At 47.3% G+C, this 16,523-nt stretch overlaps 1 protein-coding gene across 1 annotated transcript in view; it reads right to left on the bottom strand.

Moving 5' to 3' along the window:
* The window catches only part of ASIC2 (acid sensing ion channel subunit 2), a 925,293-nt gene that overhangs the window by 393,598 nt on the left and 515,172 nt on the right, over positions 1 to 16,523 (bottom strand). The gene's annotated exons all lie outside the window — the stretch shown is intronic.

The following is a 16,523-nucleotide window of genomic DNA, read 5'->3' as shown; positions in this document are numbered from 1 at the left end:
GCCTCCCTGTTTACTTTGGCTTCTGCTGGCTCTGATCAGGCTACAGGGAAAAAGAGGCTAATTTCTTGAGCAGGCAGGATCTGATTCCAGCAGGGTGGCCTCAGGGCACAGACTGGCTTAGGGGACTCTGGCATAACATCCATCTGTTTAGTTCTTTCTCTCTGCCAAAACTCGAGTTTGGGAGCCTACCTCCAAACACTAATTCCACCTAATTGGTTTTAAAAGCACTGGATGGATAAACATGCTGTCAGCCCACCAGTGTAATAATGCCAGTGACATTTATGCCTCAGATAAGGATGCAGGATGAATGGAAATCCGACCTCAGGTATGCTGCCCTCAATGACAGCCCAGACAAGGCAACCCTCACCACCTTCCCCACCCCCCAACACCCGCCCTGCCAGCCAGGAAGTGTCAGCCTCTTGGGGGTGCAGCCTGCAGGTGCAGCAGGCAGGGATGAGAGACATGGAGGCTCCTGGACACTTAATGAAATGCTTGCAGGCACAATTAAGAAGTAGATTAGATTTGCCCTTGACACTTAGAAGTGGTAAGAACACAGGATGCTGTGTTGGGCAAGTTACTTAACCTCTCTGAACTCTGGTTTCTGCCCGAGAGATGAGCACCATGATGTTTTGGGGACAAAATGAGGAGACTAAACGAAGAACCTAGCACTGTTCCTATCAAGTTTCTGGACCTCCAGAAATGTTTTTTTCTCCTTTTATATTTTTCCTTCCTCCTAGAATCACCTTTTTCTTTGTCCAAAGAGCCCAAAATCAGCCTGTGTATGGCCCATTCATAAACCCAGCAGTATACCCCATTCGCCCACTTATTCATTAATACCATTTTTTCACTTATTCATGAATTATGTTTTGGTCACTGAAAAAGTGCCAGATCCTAGCAAAGGAGCTGCATACAAAGTAATCAGAACTCTTCGCTGCCCTTGAATTGGTCAGTGGTTAGTGGAAGACACTGCACTGCATCAGACAGGGTCCCAACAACAAACAGATAGCACGTTCAGATCAAGACAACTCAGGGAAGGCGTATTTACAAAAGCAGTCATTATGAAGCAGTGGGTGGAGCCACCAGCAGCAGGGTTAATGCCACCACCTCTAGGGGAGGAAAGGAATGGATCCTGGAAGCCAGCAGGAGAAAGTTGTGATCAGCAGGCCACCCTGAGGGGAGAAATGACCTTCTTTCTGTCAAGGGACATAGGCAGCCAAGGTAACACCCGGGGGAGGGCCCAACCCATTGTGCTCTCCATTACCTGACATGATCAGAAGCTCAAGGGCAACAATTTGTTGCTTGGTTCACAGTGGCTGGCCCACCAGGGTGGAGAGTAAGGCTGGGAAGGGTAGAGGGAGGCTGTGAGGGGCAAACACAAGATGACCAGCATTTGCAGTGAAATTGATTACAAGGACATGTGACCCGGAATGGTTAGTGTGAGACTAGAGAGCTAGAAAGCCTTAGAAGCAAATTATTAATTCCCACCATTCTTTGCGTTTCTTCCCATTCCACTTCATTCCCAAATTCACAGGGGAAAGCAGTGGGTGGGCAGTCATCTCCCAGGCTCCGATCTGTGCTCCTGTGTCAGCAGAGATCTCTTTAACTCGTACATCTGTCTCACTTTTCAGCTTGTCTTTCAGTGGCTTCCTATTGCCTTTAGGCTGAGGTTCAAATGCCTGGGCATGGCTGGTAAAGCCCTGCACGATCTGGCCCTTTCTTGCCTCTCCATGATCACTTCTTCTTCCACCCCCCTTCTCTTTCCACTCCCCCCTTCTCCCACCTCATTCTCCCCCCTATATCAACACAAGGAGGTTTCCTTCCCCTGATTTCCCCTCTCCCTCTGGCCCTTGAACCTGCCATTTCTCACTTCCACCCAGGCCCCAACTAACCTGAAACATTCTTCCTCCTCCTCTTTGCCTGACTAATTCTTAGCTGACCTTTGGAAATCACGACCTACTTAAACATCAAGAAAGATATAAAGAATAAAACTCAGACACCCACATAGCTACCACCTGTATTTAGTAAGTGTTGAAATTCAGCCACGTTTGCTTCACATCTTTTTTTCTTTTTTTAAGAAATAAAACATCCCGGATACCATGGAAGCATCTATTATATTTCTTCTCCTATTTCCTGTAACTACATTTTGAGGTTAGAGTGTCCTACCCAACCCTGTTTTTACATGTTTGCTAGATATCTCAGCTTCACTTACTTTTTCTGCTCAACATTGTGTGTGTGTGTGTGTTGTTGTTGTTTTGGCTTTGTTGATTGGATATAGTCTTAAGAGCCTTTATTGGCAGCTGGCTTCTTCCTAATGATGAGGGTCAAGTAATGATGTCTGGTCTACATTTTACTAAAAAAGAGTGGCTTCCACAGAGATTTCATAAGCACCAAAAAAAATACAGGACCGTTCAAGTCTTTTTGCAGCTCCTCACTCTCCCACTGTAACGGTGTGCCTGCTCACCTTCTGATAACCATGCTGGGAGGGAAGTCCACCTTAGAAAGAAGGGGACAAGGTGGCTGTTGCTGCCGCAGCCTTTCCCTCTCACCTGGAGGGTCTCCTGTTTTCCTGTGGGCTATCTGACCATCTCAGCAGCTGCCAATAAGTACTAGAATTTCTCCTGCAGTTTTGATCCCTTTTTCATGTCTAGCATTGTGATTTTATCAAATTTTCCATGCCTACATGGACAACACCTCTCAGAGAAGAAAGGCAGAAAGCTGGGAAGCTATTATTTGGTAGTTCTGTTTACAAAATAAAGAGAAACATGAATCTATCACCAAATATCACCTAATCCTGGAGCTTTGACTGTAAGTATGCTTGCATATTAATATATGTCCCAGAACACTATGCTGGGTCCACAGAAGCCATTCTAAGAAGTACTTAAGCAGAGGATCATGGTACATCATGCCAGGAGGGTTTCTCCTGTCCTCAGCCCCAGGGACTTTAAGAATTCATCAGTACTACCACCACCAGACTCACAGTCAAGTGTAGGAATTGAGCTATGGTGACATACATAAATCTACTTCATTTATTTTAGTTGCTAAATCATATTCAAATCATTGTATGAATACATCACAACTTATCCATTTCCTATTGATGGACATTGAAATTTTCAATCTTTTGCTTTTATCAACAATGCTGCAATAAAAAAAATCCTTGAGCTCACATCTGTAGGATACATATACTCAGAAGTAGAATTGCTGGATCACATGGTATGCATGTCAGTTGTGTATGTATATGTCTGTCTACCTACCTATCTGGATGGAACAGGTAGAGGAGTGGAATGTGTGGAGGCCTGAAGGAGGAAGGAGCTTCACACACATGGAACTGAAAGAGGTCCTTGAGTTTGTGGAGCATAGTAACAAGTAAGCAAGAAAGCAAGGGATGAAACTGGAGGGGGAGGCTAGGCATAGGTCATGTCTTTTAAGACCAGGTGAGGAGCCGGGCTTTTTCTAAGGGCAATGGGAAGGAGTGACCACTGATATCTCCTTCTTTCCTGTGAATGCCTCCTGGTCATGTTGTATGGAGAGTTTAGGCATCTAATTCAATCTGGTTCTCCATCGCAAACCCAGCCTTCCTCCAGAAGGACTATAGGAACCCTCAACTCCAAAGACTTCCTTCAGTTTCCACTTCAGCTACCTGTTCCCAAGGGCGCACTGGGCCTGGCCATCACCAGGAGAGGCTCTACCCCCGGAAACTTACACCCACACCTCCTTCTCTGCCATTGCAGCTTCCTTCCTTTCCTCTGCCCTGGTTCCTCACTTGGTTCTCTTCCAAGTTGCTCTTTGATCTCTTTAAGATCCAAGTCCTTGATTTCTTAGCCATTCTCTGTCATGCAGTTTTTAATTCCTTTTTTTCTGGCCTAAATAAATCTATTCCCTCAGCTGTCAGCCTAGCCTCACCTATGTTTTCAGCAGCCTGTTCCTGTTCTGCAATATTCCAAGTGTTCACACATTGAACTATATGCACCTCCTCTCATGCCAGGACTGCCAAGGGCAAGTGCTGCAGGCATGTCCCTTTGTGAATTTGTGGCTTCTGATGCCCACGAGGCCTTGGACGATGCCTATTCCAGGCTGCCCTGGCTGTCCCTCTCTCCCCCGCCTGCTCATTCTGCCTGGTAGTTACATCTAATCTTCATTTCTCTCCCCCAGACTTCCCTTGTCTGTCCTCCCACTTCAGTCTCAACACATGACCTGCTTCCGGCTTCAAAGTGAAAATAAAAGCCATCTGACAAGAACTCACTCATCCACCTGGCACAGTACCTGCCCATGAATCTGGATTTGTGCCCTTTTCCATCTTCTCTTCAGCAGCTGACCCTTGACCTGGTCTCCAAATCCCAAAGTTTTCTCCCTTCATGAGGAGGTTGCTCTATTGATTACCTATTCCCAAGAAGAAAGACCTTATACCTAAATAAGGACTGGGCACATAACAGGTGTTTGAGAAGTATTTCTTGAATAATTTCTCTCTTCTTTGCCTTCAACCTCTGTCTTTCTATTGATTCACTGCCTCACCATTTAAACCTACTCAAGGCTTGTTCACCACTTAAAACAAAATCCAAACTGAACCACAACGAAAAGCTCTTGACCTGTGAACCTCTCCCTCTGGCCTCAGCTCCGTGTCCCATCCTCTCTGCCCAGCACGCACATGAACAACCTGCCCAAGCCCCATCTCCATCTTCTCCACTCACTCCTTAGTGTCCCACCACTTGGCCTCCCCTCTCTCTGATGACTTCATTTTTGCCACGCACAATGTGCACTCTTCGTTTCTCAGAGTACCTGTCCTCTTGGGAACAGTTGACCCTGCTGTCTTCTCTTCTCTTCAAAACACTCTCTTCTTCTGACTTCTGTGACCGCACGCTCTCAACCCTTCATTGCTCTGGTCTCCCCACCTTGGCCTTTCCCTCCTGTAACCCACTCTGTGCTCCAGCTGGCCAGACCTCTCTAATGTAAATTGAATGGAGACCTTCCCTTCAGCCTCTGCATTGTTTTGCTGTCCTCTAGACGACATCCAAGTCCCCCTCTGTGGTTGTCATCAGACTCAGCTGGCCAGGACTCACCACACTGGTTCTGAAACCTCATAGCCAGCCCCGTGTGTGCCATCTGCTGAAGGGCTCTAGCCCTTGGCCCATGCCATTCCTTCTGGTTATTTGACCTTCAGCTGCTTATTTGGTTTGTGGACCACAACCCTGCTTGGACCCCAGGTGATTCAGACCTCCCCACTGGCTAGGCCTAATCTTAAGCCTGGATTGGTTTTGTATTCCCAACCTTGTGAAAACTCTGAATAATACCATTTATTCTTAAGATCTACTTTATAGTTTGCAAAGTACATTCACATTCATTTTCTCATCTGATTCTCTCAACAGCCTTGGCTGGTGGGAATAGCCACTGTTATCTCCGTTCTACAGCAAAGAAGACTGAGGGCCAGGGACTTTCAGTGACCTGCCCAAGGTCACAATGAGAGATACTGGATCTATCTATGACTTGAACCCAGATCTTGTGATTCCTCATCCTGGCTCTTGTCTGTTTCCACACTCTCTCACTAGGTGCAGTTCCAACTTCTCAGAGTGGTATCCTGTTTCTGAGACCAGCTGAGGGTGGCTGACCTCTGGGTCTGACCCCCATGTGCTTTTAGAGAGCTGCTTGCCAGCCTCCCCTTGCACCCCCATGTTGAAGATTGGCCTGGCGTTGAGAATGGAGGGGGAGCAGATGAGGGGAACACTTCATAACAAAACCTCCTTGTGTTTGAGGATGAAATGTTTTCCTTTCCCTGACTCCACTTCCCCAGTGAACAGTGGCTCCTCTGCTGACAAGATGAAGAATAAGTTACTAGGGAGGATGGTGATGAATGAGGCAGAGGTCTGTGGAGAGATGGCAAGGAGGCAGAGCAGGTGAAAAGTCTCTTGGCTGAAGGAAGACATGTCACAGAAGAAAAAACTATTGCTGAGCAGTGTCCCCATACTACACAGATCCTCACAGCCTCCTGCTGCCTCGAGCCCAGGTTGCTTCCTTCTGTCCCTGATTAATAAAACTGGCATCACTGGGCCTGGCACGTTGTGAGTGCGATGTGGGCTCCACCGAGCCCACCATCTGCTTTGAACTACTTTTCAGCTGCCCCTTTGATTGCAGTTGTGCCTGCGTCTTGTCAGCATGGGTCCTCTGACATAGCCACACATCTGGGCTGCTTCCAAAGGAGCTGGAGGGCCATCAGCCTGAATGTGCTCTGATGAAGATGTCTGAGCACAAGGTCAGACAATGTCACTGAGTATCACTATGTTTGCAAAGAAGGAAGTGAGGCAGAGCTAACTTGCCTGACCCTGTGGGGTTCTATTCCAGCAGGAGGCCAGGCCTCTGTCCCAAGTGAGGTCTTCCTAGCTGGGTGAGCTCATCTAAGTCACTAAAACTCTCTGGATCTTTGCTGCCTCATCCGCATGAACATTGGGATTACAGGACTTCACTGTCCTGAAGTCAGGAAGCAGACAGGATATCATCTTTTTCCTCTCTAGGGTTGCAGCTCTTGGTGCTATGGTTTGGTGACTGTGATGGCCCAAGTTATGATTTATAAATTAGAAGCTGGAATGAAACAGATAGGTGTGCTAGGCTGAGTAATGGCCCCCGAGATGTCCACATCCTAATTCCCAAAACCTATTAGTATTACTTTATATGACAAAAGGAGTTTTGCAAGTGTGGTGAAGTTAAGAATTTTGAGGTGGGAGCATATCCCGGATTATCCAAGTGGGTCCAATGTAATCACAGGGGTTCTTATCTATTTATCTTATTTTGTCCTCACCTGATGACATTTTTTTCTATTGCTTTTTTTTTTAAAGAGAGAGGAGGGGGGAGAGAGCTACATCGATGTGAGAGAGAAGCATTGATTGGTTGCTTCCCATAAGTGTCCAGACTGGTGATCAAACCTGCAACCTAGGCATGTGCTCTGACTGGGAATCAGACCTGTGACCTTTTAGTTACAGGATGATGCTCCAACCAATTGAGCTACACCAGCCAGGCCTCACAGGGGTTGTTATAAGAGGGAAGCAGGAGATCAGAGAGGAAAAAGCAGGATGACAAAAACAGTGATGTGATTTGAAAAGAGAGGAAGGAAGCAGAAGTCAAAGAGTATAGGCAGACAGTGGAAGCTGAAAAAGGCAAGAAAGTAGATCCTCTTCTCAGAGCTTCCAGAAAGAACCAGCCCTGACAACATGTTGACTTTAGCCCAGAGAATCTGATTTCAGAGTTCTAACCTCTAGAACAGTAAAAGAATAAATGTGTCGGTTTAAGCTGCAGAGTTTGTGGTAATTTGTTACAGTAGCAACAGAGAACCAATATTTCAGGACTAATCTTATTCATTAGCATATTATTTATATCCAGAGTATATGGCCCAATTCAGCACCCTGTCCAAGAGCCATACTCTGGGAGAAACCCCCATTAGAGATGTTATTTTGTCCCATGCAATTTCCCCCCATTAAAATGCACTTCCCTTCACAGCAGCACTGGCCAGGAGAAATAAAATGCAAGCCAGGCGGATAATTAAAATTTTCCTAGTAGTCTCCCAAAAGGACTAATAGCAAGTGAAATTCATTTTAACGGTATATCTTATTCAACCCAATACATCCAAAATATTAGTTTCAATTGTCATCAATAAAAATCATTGTCCTGAGACTTTGTTGTTGTTTTGCAGTAGATCTCTGGACTCGCGTGTGTATTTTACATGCACAGCACCTCTCAGTCTGGACAGGCTGCCTGGGGCTCCTGGGTCCAATCAGCACAGTTTTCAAAGGGTAAGGTTGTCAACTCCTACAAGCAGATGAATTCATCAGGCTCTGTCTAGCTGACCCTGTGTGGATGAGGGCCTGGGGATGGTGATGGCTATGCAAGGCCTGCATAAAATGTACAAGAGACACTATTGTGAATGGTCACCCTGGGTCAGGCCTAGTGGTGGGTGAGAATTGGGGTTAGAATTCAAGGGCACAGGCTCCCTGTCCAGGGGTGGAAAAGTAGGGAGTCAGGCTGAGCACAACAGTTGCCATATATTACCATGTATAATGCGTACTTTTCTGCTCCAATTTTGAGGGAAGAATAAGGATGCACATTATACACGGGCATAATGACTACATAGCATGGGTACAATAATCCCATGTATAATGCTCATAAAAGCATGGGTGCACACTATACACTGCAAAATACGGTAAGTTCCTGTGTGTACATTGTTCTCTAATTTGATCTACTTAGTAATGTATACTTACTGTTAGTTTGTTCCTATCCTTCAATATTCTTCAAGTACCTACACTTAAATGATATTAATATTATGGGATATTTACTCAGTCCTTGACTTTAGGTCATTTCATCTTTCTCTATAGTCAGCAAGATACCTGAGCCCCTGCCAGACCCCAAACCTCAGTGCACAGGGGTCCAGTCTTCCCAGTGCATCCTTCCTGGCTACCCCTCAAGGGTCCTTATCATTGCAAGGAATTTGCTGCAAATGTCCTCTGGGAGATAGACTAGAGCAACAGAATTCAGGAACTTGTGAGATATTTCGGATTTTAAATAAAATATTCAATGTGAAATGCCTGACACGGGGCCTGGCACACAGTGGGGCCCAGTCTGAGAGAATCTACTAATTTGTGGCTGCTAATAAATGGCTGACATGACCCCACTTGGGCCTTCCAGGGACACACTCCAGGGCCAGCCCTGCTCTGTCCAGTCTGTTGGGCCAGGCTTGGCTTTCCTTCCTCTCTCCTCTTTGCTGCTATCCTGTCCTTGGCTCACTGCTAGACCTATGGCTCAGGCTTCCCCTGCTGGCCCAGAGCTCATCTCCTCACTGCCTTCCTACCTTGCTGTATCTCCCACTGCCCCAGATCACTTACCTGTCCACTGGCCATAAAACCCCTCTGGTCCTCTCTACCCCTTACCCTGGGCCAGGATATAAGAAAGATGATGGTGACACCTGTCTAGTGCTTACATATGTCAGGTAGTGTTCTGATGGCTTTGCCCATATTAACTTTATGTTGTATGATCTCCATTTACTGTGGGCGCCGTCAAGGCACAGAGAGGTTCATAACTTGAGAGGGGCCACACAGCTATTTTGAGTTAGCTTTGAAGCCAGGCAGTCTGACTTAAGAGTCTATGAACATACTCATCACATTAAACCATCTCTGCTCACACTTCCTGGAGCCTGGTTCAGAGCACGGCACATGGTTTGAGGTCAGTAGAAGCTGCTTGAGTGAAAGAGTAAATGAGTGGCTTCTATGGCTCTGACTCTGTATCAGTCTCTGTTGGGGATTCATCTTAAAGAACAGGATTGGGGGTGGGGGTTATACCTATCTCCCCAGGGTGACAGCCAAGGAATATTCTGATACCACAGGGCCTGAGGAGATTCAACAGCCCAAGAAGCTCCCTGGTTGACCTGCAGACCTCTGAGATGCTGAATCCTTAGGGTCCAGAGCAGCAAGTATATGTGGGGACAGGGAGCTGCTGCAGACCCCCAGCTCCTCACCTCCAGCTCTCCCCACATCCAGGCTTTGGTGTGGTACCCTGAAGTCAGGAGGGGTAAACACCAAAGGACAGGAAGAGGATAGAGCCTAAGTTTTGCTTCTCTCCAGGGTCAGCTGTCAGGACAGAGGTGGGAGGCCTGGGGCCATAGTCCAGTTGTAGGGGAAGTGTGGTGTGAGACAGAGAGGCAGGTGCCGAAAGGCCAGGTTTCAAAACCATGCTCATAAGAAATAAAAACAAAGGAGTTCTTTTTATTTCTTATGAGATTTTTACAAAAGCCATCTGATGTGATTTTGTAAAGCTTCCTTTGAAATCCACTTACAGACAAGCATTCTAGGCAAAGCAGAATTCACTGTTAGGTGTAGCCAGGAAGAAAGCTGAGAAAACGAAATGTTGAAGCTTTTTGCTGATGAGGTGAGATTCAGAGCCCTCCGCTGGGCATCGCAAGTCCTCTAGTCAGCACCTGTCCATCATCACCTCCTGGTGGAGGGGTCCACCAGTGCCAGGAGGGCCCCCCCCCACTGATGTCAGTGAAACCAAGGCTCAGACAGGTTAAGATATTGGGAAGTTGTGAAAACCTGGTCATGAAACACCCACCCTGTTTGCTCACTGGCCCTGGACACGAAGGCTGCCGTAGTTCCCCACCACTGTGTCTCCAGGATGTGAGATCCCAGCTAAACTAGGCAAAGCCTCAGATCTGAACTGGGTGCTCCGAGAGCAGGCAAAATGGGCTTCCAGGTCAAGGGCAGGGCCAGCCTTGCCGAGTGTTTACTGACTCACCAAACGTTCACTAAGAAATCCCAAGACATGGTTGGAAATGGGAACTTGGGCCTCTGCACACATTTAGAGGGTCTGTGTGAGTCCTGAGTACTCAGGTAACCAGAGTCCTGGCTTTGCCCCCAAATAAGAAAGAGAGCCCACTCTACCTCCATTGTCTTAACTACCCATCCCAGGTTTGAATAGTTCTACCATTCAAATCCATATTGTATAGAGTTGGAATCATAGTAAGTATACAACTTCATGTTTTGCTTTTGTAATTTAAAGCAGCTCTTTGGCCACATCTGGCCCACTACCTGTTTCTGTAAATAAAGTTTTATTGGAACACAGTCACAGCCATTTGTTTACATACTACCTGTGGTTGCTTTCACACTATTTGAGGCAGAGTTAGGTAGTTGCAACAAAAACTGCAAAGGCAAAAAATATTCACTACCTGGCTCTTTACTTGACAGTTCTCAATTCAGAGAATTATGAATAGGATCCCATATTATCAGACAGTCTTGTTGGTTATAAGAATTAATGGCCATAGGACATGCCGCTGGGTGGCCTGTGATTTACAACTCAGCACTTCCCAAGTGGTCCGATAAATTTGCTAGCTTGGATAATTTGCAGTAAAGATCTCTGTGCTTCTGCTGGATGATTTCCTTAGGAAAAATTCCCACATAGATTCTTAGGTCAAATCATCTGACATCCTTGTCAGAGGTGGGTGAAATTCTGTCCCTGTTGTGTTTGTTTGTTTTGCCCCTGTTCTAGAAATTGACTTTTCTGACTCCTGACCCACTGACAGCCCCAGCTGGATCCAGAATCTTGTTTTTTAACTTCCCTTTGCTGAACCCTCCCCTTCAGTGCACCAGAGGTTGTGCTTTAGCACTTGCCCCGACCAGCCCTGTGTCCAACCATTCTTCCTCCACTGCCACGCTCCCACCCTCCTCTGCCAACCCCTCTAGACACAATACTTCTCTTTCCTCTTATTTCCCTACTAATCTCTCAATTCCAATTCCCACAGTTCCAAAGGCATCAAGCACAAGGCACAGGTCTCTTAGTGAACCACAAAGCGGGGCTCAGGCTGGAAAGTCCACCCTGATCATGGGGAAGGTGGAGATCCATCACTGGATTCCACCCCTCGGGTCCAACAGGAACCTGGGCACCCGGGCCCTGGGGCTTCTTGTCTAGAGGATCCACACATCTCTGCCTGCAGCCTCACTGTGGTCGCTGCCTGCAATTCATCTCCATGCTTCCTCCATCCTCCAGCTCCTCAGAAACTTTCCACATATTGGCTTCTGATTTACTGCAAGCACAGACTCTTTCTGTGGGAGAGTGGCTAATAAAAAAGGAAAAACTTTAAAAATGAATTTTTGCCGAACACTGCTTGACAATGAATTTCTTTAATTGCGGCATTAGGGACACATACAATTATTTTCATCGAGCTGATCTGACAAAGTAATTTGGACCCCAGAGGAAGCCAGATCATTCTGGAAGGCCAGGCCCCAATGGTTTGGAGCCCCCAGCCAATGAAGATATGCCCACCCCCCCCAGGAACCAGACAGGCAAATTCCTCTCTGGGAAGCCTGGTCTGAAACTGGAGGCTGAGGGGCCCCTGTCTGATGCTTCACTCCCCAGAGAGCATCTCTGCCCACGATTATCCTGCTCTGCTCACAAGGAAAAGGAAGATGGGAACAGAAACCCCTTTTTAGGGAGCTGACTCATCAGAAATGTCCACCCTATGAGGAGCTTAAACCTCGTCTCCTTCATTTTTTCCTACTGGCCCGAATTTTGCCTTCCGAAAAGTGCTGGAGAAGTCCTATCTGCCTTTTTTTGTAGCCACTTTTGCATTTTTAAGGATTAAGAACCTGTCTTCCTCTAATATTTTCCTTTCGGCCTAAATGTTTCCAGTTCTTTTTAACTTTTTTCTTTTGGTCCTGCAGTCTAGGTCCTAGGTTCTTATTATTCCATTAGGTATTACAATTTCTAACAAGGCTTTTTGCCAAAATAGGGCCTTATAAGAAGCTGTAAACTAATGGAGAATAACACAGTCAGTGCATTAAGTGTGCCTGTGCAGCCGGTTCACAGAGCATCATGTCCAGTAACATGTTTAATCTTCACGGCTGTTCTACGAGGCAAGTGTGCCAGTATCTCATTTTACAGAAGATGAGGGTGGAGTGTGTGAACGAACACAGTCCTGGGAGTTAAGTTCCGGCGCGGCTGCTGCTTGCTGGTCTTGACCATCTGTTGAGTTATTTAGCCGCATTTTCTTCATCTAGCAAATGGCACAGTGAGTCCTTTGTGGTAGAGATGTTGTGAGGGTTCTAAGAGGAAGTATGCCTGCCAGGTGGGTAAGGTCTGTGAGGCCTTCCTCAGTCCTGTCTCGGGAAGGCCTGACCTTCCGTTTGACATTCTCTATTCCACAGAGACACTCAGAAAACCAGACTCTCAATCTCCTTCCTCCTTCCTCTTGATCAAGGTCGTGTCCCCTTGTTAAGTGAACACACCTTTTCTCTCTTTGTCCCAGTCAAAAATTTGGTCCTAACTGGAGTCCAACTTTGGACTCCAACTGGAGTCTAACTTTGGTCCTGTATAACCCTAAGGAAGGGTTCTGGGGAGTATGGCCTTGCACTTGGGTTTGTTTCTGACATTGGCACTAGTGAGGGGATGGGGCATATGCAGTACAGTGATGACCCTCCCCACCAGCCCCTTTTGGCTGTAGCTGTCTGTTCCCCCAGGAGAGGGTGCTGAGTTTGTAGAGTGTGGAAGGTGGGCAAGCTGCCTGGACAATGGCTTGATGCACTTCTCTCCCTGCTCATGTGGCCCAGGTGGATGTAGGTCCAGGGTCCTGCCACCGTAGCCCTTCCCTCTGAGCAGCAGAGGTTTCCAGCCACAGGCAGCTGGGTTCTCTCCAGCACCTTTTATGTGAGAGCTACAGTCAACCCAATTTTCCAAATGAGCAGTTACAGAAACACAAAAGGAGCTGCTAATTGGGTAGCAACTGATTTCTTGAAACAAACTCTTCACAGGCACAAGTACACATGTGGCCACTGAGCTTAGGAAGCACAAGCTACTTCTGGCTTCTCCAGCCCCAAGGCCACACACGGGGCCTGGCCACACCCACAGCTGGGTCTCACCTTCACCCTTGATTCCCAGTGGGCTGTGGGCTGTACATTCTCAAAGGGCAGCACCACCTTCTTTGGAGTTCTTGTCCCACTTGTCATATATCTACAGATAGGGGTCCCTGATTACTTTTATTTTAAACATTTTATTTTGAGATAATTATAGATTTATATGTCATTGTTAGAAAGAAGACTGAGAGACTCAGCATTCCCTTCACCCAGTTTGCTCTGAAGTGCCACCTCCCGATTATGGCATAACTTCAGGGCAATGTCACACCTGGCAAACTGACTTGATCATTGACACTTCTGGACCCTCAGCAGCCTCCAGAGCACCTTTCCTCTTTTCCCCTTTTCCTTTCTTTCATTTTCTCTTGCTCCCTTTGGTCTGTCTGCTTTCCTCGCTAATTCCTTCTCCTCCTACTTTCACTCTCTTTTATGGTTCTTTCCTCAAGTTTTACTGGTAAAACTCAGTATAGCTCTGCCCCTGGGGCAGGGATCTGGGGGGTGGGGTCCAGGATGGCTCTGAACCTCACCCCACCAGCGGGGAGCACGCTAGCTTTCCTCCAAGATAACGTTCTTCCACCCTCCACCCTGGGGCAAGTCTTAGTTCCAGCCCACTGACCTCAAGGAGGACCAGCTGCTCCGGGATCAGGGTTAACCCGTCTGAATGGCACCAGCAGCACAGACGCAAATGCACCCCACACATTGCCCTTCCATCACCCACTGCACAAGTTACTATAGTCAAGGTTACCTGGTTCCGTTTCTTCTTGGGTGACCTTCCCCTCTCACAGGTTTTATAGTTCAGGAAACTATAACACCTGCTCAGTTCCAGGATCAGCAGGAATACCCTGACCCTGCCTTTTCTCAAGCTCAGGTTTCATTGGACCATTCTGATGAGGGGCTATTCACTGCTGACTCCACCGTCATGTATGTGAATGTGTCACAGCAAATAAAAGCACAGTATTTGGAGTCAGGCCTTATAATCCTGGGACACTTACTGATGGTGGGGCTTTGGGTAAGACACTTTATGCCCAGAGAGACTCGTGATTATTTATGAGATGGTGAAGCCTGTTTAGAGGCACTGTCTGGGGTAAGGGAAGATCAGGGGAGCTATGACTGAACAAGTATTTGTGCAGAAGGAGGCAGGTCCTGGGGGTAATAGGGAGGGCCAGGCTAGTCTGTATGAAGCCACTCAGGCAAAGATGCAGGGGGACTGTCCTCTGGTCCAGGCACTGTGCTGGGCTCTGTGTGAAGCAGGAGGGCCTGCCCTCAAGAGGCTCACGGTCCATGGCAATGGGAGTAATGCAGTGTGGAAGGGTCCATGGATGCTCTTCCAACTGTTGTGGAAGCAAAGAGAAAGAATGGGGTGCGTGCTGTGGTCCCTGGGAGAGGCTTATGGAACAGGCAGAGCTGGATAGGGTCTAGAAGATGTGCATGAAGTGTGTTAAAGAAGTGGGAACAGGCATTCCTGGCAGGAAAGACACCAGGACCAAAGCAAGTGCATGGTGTTATATGGTCCCAGTTCATAGAATTGCCTGGAAGACTAGGAGTCTGGTGAGGAAGGAAAGGCAGGTGTACTGGCTATTAAGTGTTGAAAACCCGAGTTCAACTAGCCTCGTGGGCATGAGTGGTTTGCCTCCCAGAATCCATTACTTTTCTTCCAACCACAGTGCAGTCGGTTTGGGGAGGGTGCAAGTGGGGGGATTTACCCCTTCTCTGTTCTCAGTCCCTGTGGTCTAGGTGAGACTTCACAGGCAACTCTACGCTGAAGTATAGGATGTGGGTGTGAGCCAACTGGCAAAACATATTCCCTTGGTGTTACGGGCAAATTGCACCCCCTACAAATCCATATTTTGAGGTCCTGAACCCCAAAACATCAGAATATAAACCCATTAGGAAATAGAGTCATTGCAGATGTAGTTAAAATTGTACTAGAGCAGAGGGGCCCCTAATCCAACACAACTGGTGTCCTTGTAAAAGAACTCACGTGAATAGACAGACAGATATGCACAGGGAGGACTCCATGTAAACACGGAGGTAGAGAGCCAGGCAGTGTGTCTCCAAGCCAGGGAGAGGGGCGTGGGCAGATGCATCCTCACAGCCCTCAGAAGGAACTACCAGCACCTAGATTTTGGACTTCTAGCCTCCCAAACTATGAGACAGTACCTTTCTGTGGTTTAAGCCACCCAGTCTGTGGTATTTTGTTCTGGCCACCATCGGGAATGAAAACACCTGGTGACACTGTTTTTGGGGAGGGCTTGAGGCCTGAGCTGGTTCAACTGGAGAGACATTTAACTGTGGCAGGTGCCACCTACACGGATTCCATTGCTTTCAGTTGGATTGCACCTAAAGCTGGAGCAGCAGCTGCTGCCATTTTTGTCACCACAAGGGAGAGTCATTCTGAATGGAGGCCACAGAGAGGAAGTGGGGGTGGAGATTGGGGGGTGGAGAGGTGTAGGGGGTGGAGAGAAGGCAGGTCCTGATGAGGTGTCTGCACACCTGTCTGCAGCCACGTCCAAGCTACTCCTACTTCTAGATTCATAAGCCACATGAGCCAACACATTCACTTTGGACGTAAGCCAGTTTAGTCAAGTTCTCTTTAAGTTGTGACAGAAAAAAAATTGACTTATATGGTTTAACAACAAAAAGAGAGAAAGATAACAGGTTTTCCTGGAAAGAACCTGAGGTTGTATGCAAACAAGTGGAAGAAAGAGCTATAAGAAGCACAGCAGCTCCAGAAACGTTGGGAAGTATAACCAGGAACACACTGTTGGCACCTTTTTTCTCTCATCCTTTTGAGGGTTTCCTCATGTGACAGCAACATGGCAGGCAGCACAGTGATGTCATGCCAATGTGACATGACACGGACAATGTGGAAGTGCTACCACTCTGCAAGCACAACACTAGAGTTCTGATAGAGAATCCAGGGACAGTTACAAAAATCTGAGGGCAGGGTTCTGTTGGCTCACTCCTGATTTTCACAGTGGTCCACTCAGTGGTTCCTCCTCCCCTGAAAAGCATGGGACTTGGCTTCGAAGCTCCCTACAAGCCACTCCAGGTCCGACATGCTGACTCCTCTTGCAAGAAACCATAGTTCTAAGGACTATTAGAAGGTGTGCAGACCAAAGAGCTCCATGGACAAATAATTTGGGAAACGTT

Source organism: Artibeus jamaicensis, unplaced genomic scaffold (assembly GCF_021234435.1).
Source record: "Artibeus jamaicensis isolate MK-2021 breed Jamaican fruit bat unplaced genomic scaffold, CSHL_Jam_final contig_1998, whole genome shotgun sequence".
NCBI lineage: Eukaryota > Metazoa > Chordata > Mammalia > Chiroptera > Phyllostomidae > Artibeus > Artibeus jamaicensis.
The sequence above is the reverse complement of the archived record's forward strand: the minus strand, read 5'-3'. Positions and strand labels throughout refer to the sequence as shown.